Here is a 9,357-nt window from a genome sequence, read left to right on the forward strand (position 1 = left end):
TATCACCTCACGCCAGTCAGAGTGGCCAAAATGAACAAATCAGGAGACTATAGATGCTGGAGAGGATGTGGAGAAACGGGAACCCTCTTGCACTGTTGGTGGGAATGCAAATTGGTGCAGCCGCTCTGGAAAGCAGTGTGGAGGTTCCTCAGAAAATTAAAAATAGACCTACCCTATGACCCAGCAATAGCACTGCTAGGAATTTATCCAAGGGACACAGGAGTACTGATGCATAGGGGCACTTGTACCCCAATGTTCATAGCAGCACTCTCAACAATAGCCAAATTATGGAAAGAGCCTAAATGTCCATCAACTGATGAATGGATAAAGAAATTGTGGTTTATATACACAATGGAATACTACGTGGCAATGAGAAAAAATGAAATATGGCCTTTTGTAGCAACGTGGATGGAACTGGAGAGTGTGATGCTAAGTGAAATAAGCCATACAGAGAAAGACAGATACCATATGGTTTCACTCTTATGTGGATCCTGAGAAACTTAACAGGAACCCATGGGGGGAGGGGAAGGAAAAAAAAAAAAAGAGGTTAGAGTGGGAGAGAGCCAAAGCATAAGAGACTGTTGAGAACTGAGAGCAAACTGAGGGTTGATGGGGGGTGGGAGGGAGGAGAGGGTGGGTGATGGGTATTGAGGAGGGCACCTTTTGGGATGAGCACTGGGTGTTGTATGGAAACCAATTTGACAATAAATTTCATATATAAATAAAAAAAAGATGAAATGAAACAGACTTGATTCTGTCTTGCACAGAATTTAAAGACTAGCTGAATAATAGCTGACATTTTTTGAGATAGTTTTTTTACTTTCCAGTTGAGAAAACTGAGACTCAGAGAAGTTAAATAATTTGCACAGGGCACAGAGCTAGCAGACAACAGAATTCAGGTCTATTAGACTACAAACACTTCTCTTAACTATCATGCCACACCGCCAGCACACCATGGCAAAGGTGTGGACCCTGGCAAAGTCACATAATTGCTGGCTAGACAGTTTGTCAGGCATTCGCTTCCAGTTGATAGGAAGTGGCACTTGAAATGAAAGTCACAGTGTTTACTATCTTGGCTAATGTCTTTTCCAGAACACCAAGAATCATTGAATAATTCATTGGGATTTAATCACATATTTCATTCCATTGTTAAACTATTTCTATAACAAGACACATGTTATCTTTCAACTATCTTTAACTTCTACATGGTCAGGGACACAATTTCTTTTATCAACACCGTTTCATCTAACATGATTGACATGGATGGTGAGGTGCTCAGTAAGCACTCTGTGGGAAGGCACGGTGAAGACAGGTAATTGAATGAAGGAAGGAAGGAATGCACTCATGCTGTTTTCATAGCGACAGTCAGCAATGTTTAAAAGAAAGTTTTCTGTATGTGACCCAGGTCTCTAACTTCTGAGTTGGAGAATCATTCTATTTTTTCCAGTCCTCTGAGCATCGCCGATGAGTGGAGGGATATGTTTTCAGGATTTATAGGGGGAAGAGAGAGAAGGCTTCGACTTCTAACCACTTAGATGACAAATAACAAATGAAAACTGATGCTTGTCATTAAACAAGCCTAGGAAAGTCTACAATGATATAGGGAGAGAAGACTTTCCTGCTAGCACCCCCTCCCCTACAGCACACTGGATTATAGTCCCCTCCTGGTATTACCGTGCTCCCCAGTGAATACTGAGTATCTACATTGCTTTGTTTGTCTTTGCACCACACCGTCCAGGAGTATCTGATACAGAACTCTTTAATAAAGACTTATTGCACAAATGGCTGCATACGGCTGTAACGTCAGTGGTTTTCGTATAGGCTGCGTAATAGGCTTCCCACTTGATTATTAATGTTTTGGATTCCCTAATAGTAATAATAATAAAAAAAAAGCTCTTTTCTTTCCACAGTGAAAGATAAAAGGCAAATAAAAGGTTTCTGTCAGGGGCTACATTTTGTGGGGACATAATTACATAGACATAGAAATGACTCAAACTCTTGGTAGAAATGAGTATGCAAATGGAGAAGAAAGAATATAGGGGCCACTTGGAATGTGGAATGAGGTAGGGGATAGTTATTGAATTAGCGGGGCGGAGACCCTGAAGATTATAAGAACAGCTAACAGTTAATAAGCTCTTACTGTGTGTCAGCATTATTCTAAGCAATAATTCATGGATTAACTTTCCACTGCTTTTATGGATTAAACAATATTATAATCCCCACTTTATTCATGATGAGCTTGAAGCATCAAAGACTGAACAGTGTATCCCAAATCACAAAGGCAGGAAGTTTTCAAGTTAACATTTCAAATCCAGGTGGCCTGCCTCCAGCCCACGCCCTTGACCTCTGTGGTCTCCTCCCTCTGTAGAAGATGAGCTTTTGCCAGCTTCAGCATTCTGCCAAGAGCCAGTCCTAATAGGATTCCGTCTGATACATCCAAGGTTTCTACCCCTAATACAATATGAAGGCAAGTTCAACCTAACGATTGTTCCTTTACAGTTGTTCCTAATTATTCTATTTGTGTTTACTTGGAATGCCTGGGGGATTCAATAAAGGTATTCCAATACATGTGCACAATCCTGAAGAAATCAATAGATGGAATAAAAATGAAGTGAGATTTAAGCAAGCTTTCTGTATTGAAATCATATCATTCATTGGAGACTGTATCCTTCTGCTTCTTGAAAAGCAAGCAGCCCCATTCTTCTGTGTGTTTCAGAAAGCAGAAGTCCTAGGCTAGAAAGCTGTTCTAATCAACTAGTAGCTGCGAGCTATATTACTGAACTTTGTGTTACAAGCGATGGTGGATGCTGATATACCATAGTTTTCATCTCACGATCCCAATCTGCTTAGGGTATAATGGTTTCTCTCAACCTTTACCATTGTAAGCACCACTAAGAGATTGAATCATCACAGGGAGGCCAAATGGAATGCATGCGATGTGTTGTATCATGGGATGGTTGCTTTTGTTGCATAACGTTGACAATCATTCCAAATAAAAAATGCTTGGGGTGTCTCTAAGGAGCCTATTTGTATTGGAGCATCTATGTGGGCTGGGGTCACTGCAGGACAAACAGAGCAAGCGACTACATGCGATCTATGAAATATTATTTAAGGCCTTTTCCCCCCGACTGCAAGAAACTCTCTTGCAACACTTACATATTTATTCTGTCAACAGGAATTCATTGAGCACTTGTTATGGGCCAGACACTTGACGTCGAGATGTAGAGTCGTCCTTGAGCTACAACATAATTATGATAAGGTGTGGTGAGAGACGTAAAGGGAGATGCAGTTTGTCCCAGGAACTCAGCAGGGGATACAGCATCTTTACCTTCTCAATGCAACCGTTTTCGTCTTCCTCCTATTCTCCCAATTCAAACCACGGTTGGCCACATTGGAATCCTGGAGGTGCCATTGAAAGGCCACTGTTATTCACAATACCATGGTTTCTATAGAGACTTCTTCTAAGTTCAATCACACCCCCCATCTTCTCTGCCTGGTGAACTCTTACTTAACTTTTAAGGTTTATTTAGCTCAAACGCAATCTCCTTTTTGAAATCTTCCCTGATTTCTCCACCTTTTCCCCCTTCTCCCAACCCTTAGTCAATCTTTCCTTCTTTAAACTCCAGAATATTTTTCCCCTCTCTTATGGAATTTAGTATTTTATATGACATTAGCAACTTAAAGACATTTTGTTTTTTTGTTTTTTTTTTTCAACGTTTATTTATTTTGGGGACAGAGAGAGACAGAGCATGAACGGGGGAGGGGCAGAGAGAGAGGGAGACACAGAATCGGAAACAGGCTCCAGGCTCTTAGCCGTCAGCCCAGAGCCTGATGCGGGGCTCGAACTCACGGACCGCGAGATCGTGACCTGGCTGAAGTTGGACGCTCAACCGACTGCACCACCCAGGCGCCCCCATTTTGTTTTTTTTTTTTTTTTATTCTTATTGGTTTGGTAAACTCTTTAGGGCAGAGATAATATACATATTTTTTTTCCCTCTCTAGCCCTTATTGGAAATTGCATAATGTTCAAATGCTTTCTGATTAACCCAGTGAATTAATGAAAAATAAATATCATTTGCTAAGGAGCTATTGTGAAATTTGCATATTTTACATCATTTAATTTTCAGAATAATCCTGCAAGATAAATATTACCATCACCATTTTACAAATGAGGAAATGAAAGCTTTGATGGGTTAAATGAGTTGCTCAAAGCCATACAGCTCAAAAATGGTGAACTTGTCTGGTTTTAATGGTCATCTTCTATTTTACCATCCTGCAAAAAATCAATGGGAATGGCTTTGTAGTTGCAGGAAGGGTATCTTCCTTTCACATCCTTGCTACTCAAAATGTGATTGACAGATCAGAAACATTGGTACAGCATGGAAGCTTATACGAAATGCAGAATCTTGGGCTCCCCCTTATGCCTGTGAAATCAGAATTAGCGTTATTAACATTATCCCCAGATTCGTCTTTTTTTTTTTTGAGAGAGAGAGAGAGGGAGTGAGAGAGTGCACATGAGTGGGGGAGGGGCAGAGAGAGGGAGAGAGAGAGAGAAACTTAAGCAGGCTTCATGCCCAGTGTTGAGCCAGACACAGGGCTTGATGCAGAGCTCAGTCTCACAAACTGTGAGATCATGATCTGAGTGGAAATCAAAAGTCAGACACTCAACCAACAGAGCCACCCAGGTGCCCCATCTCCAGATTATTCTTATGGATAGTGAAGAATGAGAAGCACCAACTACCTTCACAGTTTTCCTGGGGTTTATCATGGTTCATGGCTTTTTGAAAACTCATCTCAGACACACAGAAAGATGATGCTCATTGTAACATGCAACCCGTAAGTAGATGAAAGCCTGCAGGTACCAGTTGGGCATATCCTAGAAGAAAAACAAAACCATATCTAATTTTTTTTACCATTCTCTTTCCTTATTTCCCTGCCTTCCTAATCATTCTTTGAGGGAAGAGATCCGGTGAAAACTTTATCTTGTTAGGCAAATGTGAAAATTGGGTGCTTCTCATTCAGATTATTTAACTGTGAGGAATAAAGTACCACTCAGGTTAGAGAGAAGGTCAGTTTAAGAATACACCTAGAATAGGGGGCCTGGGTGGCTCAGTCGGCTAAGCATCTGACTTCGGCTCACGTCATGATCTCACAGTTTGTGAGTTCGAGCCCCACATCGGGCTCTGTGCTGACAGCTGAAAGCCTGGAGCCTGCTTCTGATTCTGTGTTTCCCTCTCTCTCTGCCCCTCCCCCACTCTCTCTGTCTCTCAAAAATAAATAAATATTAAAAATTAAAAAAAAAAAAGAACACATCTAGAATAGTTTCAGTAGTGGGCTCTCATAGTGGGTTCAATAATAGGATTAGTCCTCAGGGAGGTGCTTCTGAACTCAAGGTCCTTTAAGGATCTCTGCAGGAGGAGTTTGGGGGGGTCTTCTCCTAGGATGTACCATTAATGAAGTTTGGCTACCCCATCCTTCAGTCCTTATCACTGTCAATACCATTGTTTGCCCCCCTCTGTCATTCCCTCTTCTTGCTGGAAAAAGATCTCTTTAACTTATTCCCATTCAAATTCTAAACATTGAGAATATGATTGGCTAATCTCATGAACCCAAGGGAGCCACATGTTTCCAGATCACAGGGTATATATTAGTATATGGAAAAAGTTCCTTGGTCAATTGCGCAGATCCAGCTCCATTATCCACAGCTTGGGGTATAGAATGATTTCTTTTAGAAATAAACTTTGAACTTCTGCAGAGACTTGGGCAGTCCAGTTTCCTTTAGGAAGTGGTATGAATAGACTGCTCTATAAAAAGGGTCCAAGGCAAAAAGGAAAGAAATAAGTTAACTTTTTCCAGTGCAGTGTTTAAAGAGCTAGCTAGCTAGCTGATTATATACTCAGTAGATGTGACTAATTGCTAAATTCTGCATTCTTCTGCAAGTCATGGTACTGTGGTAAGATAAAACAAGTAGTCCATTATCCCATTGAGCTAACTTTTAAAGGAGATATTAACTGAGCATCTACTACTAGTTAGACATTCTGTAATGTGGGGATTACAGAGATGCACAGAATACAGCTGATGCCTTCAGGGTGGTTATAATTTAGTGGTCACAGCTATATAAGGACATGTGTTCAGAATTTACATCGTAAGTGCAAAGGCCACAGGCCCAAGATGTAGCTTTTGTTTATGTACGTGTATTCTCCCGTAGTTCAAATTCTCTCAGAATTTCTTTGTGGGGAAATTAACATTGATTTGCTGCTGAAGTAATGGTCTTCACTTATCCACGCAACATGAAAAGAAGCAGGAGTGAGTATACCTACCTTGTGGCCGAATGACTTTAAAAAAAAATTGGAAGATTAAGAGTTGAATGACATTTTGTTTGGTAGTATTATAGGGTCATCATAAAAGCAAGGTCTAAGGCATTGCTTATCCTTGGGCAAGGAGGGGACATAATAAATTAAGAACCGAAAGCACTGTGTTCCATCAGATCCCTGGAAGTATCCATTCTAAGCATGGTTTGAAGCATGCTTTTATTTATAATGCATATTGGGCCACCTTATTCTGATAGATACAATCAGGAGACAACTTTATAACTCAGTGACTTGAGAGATATCAGATAGATCACTGGTGTGTATCATGGAACTCAATTCTTACCTTGCCCAAGGCACCAGTTTCCAAAGGCTTATCACATGTCGAAGGTGGTGGTCCTCCATTTCTGTAGAGTGACGGAGATGAGCTGTTCTACTCAGTCAAAATCCACTTTCTAGCATAGCTAGAACTTGGTGAAGGTTGAATCATAGTGAATATAAAGATTATCATACTGATTATACCCTTATCAGATTATTATGCTGCAGACATTTTCAGGGAAGGTATCAAAAGCACTCTAAAAAAAGAGTAAGTAGGAGAACTGGTTAATAGGTAGGAGGAAATGTCTAGAAAGATCTTTTCTAAGATTATTCTAGGTGTCCTCTAGCGTGGAGGAGAACTAAGCATGCACTAAATATATAGCAAAGAGTTATTCTTACTTTTGCTTTCTCTTTCATCCAGTTGATTAGGAACAATTACCAGCACAGAATATTCTCCACAGAACTCTGGAGAAGAACATAAGGAAAGCACTAGAGTCAGCTCTTGACTTCTTTTTCTGAACATTGGAATTGTTACTCTTTTTTTTTTCCTTCTTCTATCTGGTGGGTGGCTTTGTAAGGAAGAATTTTGGTCCTGATGGCACCTCGGCAATGATGAGAAATTCATGTACTCAGTAGCTAGTTTTTAGTTTGTTCTTCCTTTCAGAGAAATCTTATGCAATATTTCTGCTCCTGTATCAACAGGAGCTGGTATATCTGTAGAAAATTTGCCCAATATGCTTACCACTTTCAGGGGGAAATACAAATGGCGATTCATCTTGGCAGATGGACTCAGATAAGTAAAATTTCTTTGGGAATTAGACTTAGTAGAACTAATTTAGATCCCATGGAGGAAATTTTAGCAAAGGCCCCTGTTACAGAATAAATATTTTGTTTGCCTTGTTTTCATCAGGTAGTTTCCTTGGTCCACACTTGTTTTAGTAGGTTTCCCTTTTAAAAAAATGTTTATTTATTCATTTTTTAGAGAGAGAGAGAGCAGGGGAGAGGGGAGAGGGAGAGCAAGAGAGAATCTTAGGCTGAGCGTGGAGCCTGACACAGGCTCACTATTCGAGAGAGAAGCGTTGGAAGCTCAACCAACTAAGCCACGTAGGTTTCCCCGTCAAAGGAATATTCCTTCTTAAACCTATCTCATTTACGTCACTCTAAATATTACATGTCACAAGATATTAAAACAAACAATAAACTTCCAAAATGGTCACCAAACTAGTAGCAGATTTTAGAAGTGCCAAGGGGCGAGAGTGGGAGACTTCTATAGCCATCCATAATCTCCTCCAGGCCATCCATTGTTACCTCCGTAAACATGCAATCTTACACCCTAAGTAAAAACACTAGGATTGCAATTCCTCTGCCTTCTCTCCTAATAAGATTGCCAGCTATAATCCCCTCCAAAGCAGAAATTTTGGAAGTGCCATTGTTGCTATTCCATCAACAACATTAGCTCGGACTTTATTAATAGTTAATTATCATAAATACGTTTCTGGTAGTCTGCTATCCTTAGCTCTATTGCTCAGGAAAAAGAAAAAAAAATAAATAAAGGGTCTCTGACAAGTTCTTATGGTTTGGAGACTTGGTCAAAGAGGTTTGTTTCTCTCTATCTCTTTCTTTTTATTTTTTTTTGGGGGGAGCATGTTATAGCTTTTTCCAGACATGAGAAAAAGCAATCATCAGTAGCTAGAAGAGTCTCCAGACTCAGGGATATTGTTATAATCGGGTCAGTTGAGCCTGCTTTCAGCTCATTCCACATCACAAAGCTGTCATAAGACCAGTGCTTTCTTTGGAGCAGGTACATTCAAATGCCACCAGGTTGCAAGCCTGGGGCTGCGAAAGGTAAACTAGTGTCAGTGAGCACATCATGTTGCAAAAGCATCATAATAATTGTATAGACAGCAAAGGATTGCATTTCACTACCGGGAGCATCAAATACATAAGGCAAATGCAAACAAGCTATTGTCACCTACCAGGATTGGGAACCTGAGTGTGAAACTCCTAAGCTGTTCATTACCAGCTTAAATGAGCCCGTTAGGCTTACATTAGACTTAAGAGAAAAGAGAAAATAGTGCTACTGAATTGCCAGGGATGCGAAATTTCCTAATGCAAGAGAAGAATCACCACAAATCCAAACACTGAGTCTTATTGTATTATCTATCTTATATTCAATTTGGAAAATTCATAAGCCCAACATGGGTATAGCTTTTATGAAGTTGTTAAAAGAGATGATAGAAGAAATATCTTAGCATCATTTCCATATTTGTCTTTTTTTTTCCTCCCCTGTTAGGAGCACTGCTGAGACAAAATGGGATTTGGGAGAAACTTGTTTGTTTCTGGTGTATCTGGTATGGATCAAAAAGAATCAAACAGAAAAGCAACCTATGGTAAAATTTTGAAACCCAATTTTTATCAGAAGATGATTTTGATTTTATTATGTTTGATGCTAGTGAGGGATAAGACAGACATGAAAGGTTTTGAGTATAGATTTTAGAACCGAGTGATGAGCAAAACTGACAATTCATATTCTTATCAAATCCTTTTGAGTCTTACAAGATAGAAGTTTCCTTGAATTTTCTGACATCTTCACATCTCGCCCTGCTCGAAACTTGGAGACTCATAAAAGACAAACAACATAAAACTTGAAAAATACTGGCAAGAAGAAATTTTCAGCTGCAGATCGGTTTAAAGAAAAAGTCTTATTTGGTCGAGGCTGAAGGAGATCTTC

At 39.9% G+C, this 9,357-nt stretch overlaps 1 long non-coding RNA gene across 1 annotated transcript; it reads right to left on the minus strand.

Annotated features, from left to right (window-relative positions):
- Nucleotides 1-3,159: 3,159 nt before the first annotated feature.
- LOC121031258 (uncharacterized) lies at nucleotides 3,160-6,746 on the minus strand. Its single transcript, XR_005790630.1, has 3 exons — nucleotides 6,655-6,746; nucleotides 4,742-4,876; nucleotides 3,160-3,238 (listed from the first exon to the last, which is right to left on the minus strand). It is a non-coding gene; the product is annotated as an uncharacterized LOC121031258 (long non-coding RNA).
- Nucleotides 6,747-9,357: the final 2,611 nt, after the last annotated feature.

The sequence above is a fragment of the Herpailurus yagouaroundi genome, unplaced genomic scaffold (assembly GCF_014898765.1).
Source record: "Herpailurus yagouaroundi ecotype Mexico unplaced genomic scaffold, PumYag 141, whole genome shotgun sequence".
NCBI classification, from domain to species: Eukaryota; Metazoa; Chordata; class Mammalia; order Carnivora; family Felidae; genus Herpailurus; species Herpailurus yagouaroundi.